Below are 2,028 nucleotides of genomic sequence, written 5' to 3'. Positions count from 1 at the left end.
ACGATTTTCCTGCTTTTCCATTTTTACGAAAACCACAGAGGCGTCTTGTTCAGCGTGCTGTCAAACCTACACTAGCAAGGAGATCGGGCTGAAACTATAGCTACAAGCTATCCAAGGATGGTACTATAGAATGTCACCTCAAGGTAGGCCTAGTGGCGTCATCTCTTGGTTAGGCCGGAAACTTATCAATCCACCCTCGTATTGTATTTTTTGATCTGATGCCTACTCGTTTTATGTAAATCATTTTTCTATTAGTCCTAGCGTTTAATGAGGGCTCATTTATCATATTTCAAAATTAAAAATGGCGTCTGGGGTTGGTAAACCAATTTTTTTCGGGACTGGTTGAATAATTATTCCAATGAAATATGTAGTTGAAAACAACACGTAAATTAACTTTTTATTGGACTTTTAAATCGGTACGTGGCCAAATTAAAAGAAAAATTAGAACAGAATCCGAAATTGACGAGAGCAGAATTAATCGTGGACACAATGGAATATATAAAAAATAGACAAATTTTTACTAATCTAGAAGAGGAAACTTTAGCCAGTTTATTTTTTAACAAAAGGCTTAATTATATTAANAAAATATAAATGATTAAGTACCTAAACGGTAATACACACAATCACTAAATTGATTAAATAAATTAAAAGAACCATTGAAAATTCGCAGATCAGCTTTTAAGAGTTTAATTTTAAATATCTCATTTTATTCATTTTCACAAATATTCGGGGGAGGCAATCTGATAATAAATTCAAAACCGAAATACTATGCTGAATACCTAATGTTCTTTACTTTAGTAGGTATTTTCTTCAGTTAAATGAAATGGTTTGCAAAATACCTACATAAATGTATGTAAATGTTACTCAGTAAGTTTCATCATCAATCAAAACGTCGATTTATTAAACAGCACTAATCTTATTTCGCATTATATTTAATCAAATTCAAAAAACAAATTGAAACTAATTTTTACTTGAATTATAAGGGGTAGAATGTAAAAAACAATAAATCTTTTCTTTTATTAATAGCTCTAAAAATTCAAGTCTGCTAGTATTCACCGTCAGATGTAACACAACTGATAAAACTACAAAGTTCTTTAAGGTCATGCAACATGCTGTTTCGTGTAAAATACAGGTATAGGCGCATAATGTGTACCTATTGGCAATTTTTTAGATAATTTCATTAATTGTTTTAGGCTAATTATTTGTATTTATTAAAGCAGTACAGTTCATCTGTAAGGCAGTTGCTTTGGTTTAATTATTTTAATAATGGTTTGTAAAAAAGACACAGTACACTTTTTGTTTTGCACTGTACAAACAATTTCGGCCGAGAAAGGAGATAAAAAAACAGCAAAAAAACATTTAAGTGTTTACGACAAACATTAATAATTTGTGTATTTTTACAAGAATTTAGAAATGTGTGATGTGAAAGGTTTGTTAAACGGGTATTGTGATTAGTTTTACGTGAATAATAAGTGTTGTACGAAGATATTATTCGGTTAATATTGACGACTGTTGTGAAAAAACTTTTTTTATTTAATCGTGCATGTATACTTGATAATCCTGTGGATTGGAATTTGGTAAAATGAAGAGTCCAGAAAAGTAAGTTTTATAAGTATGTATATTAATTTGGTAACTTGAAAATGTTTAAGGGGAGGGGTATATATTGACATGGTTATGCAAAAAAATCTTGTTATCTATTATTTCAATTTTGTTTGGATCTTTTGATTGAGTATTTTTTATCTTATAAGGAAAATACATAGTACAACATTGTGAGATTAGAGATTTATTTTTTTGCATAACAAGATCTATTCGTGTTTTTAAACCTAGTTTTCATTACTAAAATGCTTTTATATGCAAATTAGATACCTAATTGGCTTACGATTAGTTAGGTACCATCGTAGATACATTGAGCTACTTCATCAAGGTGTTATAAAAATGGATGCCAAATTGAATTTTTTAAAATAATTAATTAGAAAATAAAGTTCTTAATTAGACATTGTGTGAAATGCTTTTTACTTAGAGATGTGC

Source organism: Agrilus planipennis, unplaced genomic scaffold (assembly GCF_000699045.2).
Source record: "Agrilus planipennis isolate EAB-ADULT unplaced genomic scaffold, Apla_2.0 scaffold18, whole genome shotgun sequence".
Taxonomy (NCBI): domain Eukaryota; kingdom Metazoa; phylum Arthropoda; class Insecta; order Coleoptera; family Buprestidae; genus Agrilus; species Agrilus planipennis.
Note: the sequence above shows the minus strand (reverse complement) of the source record.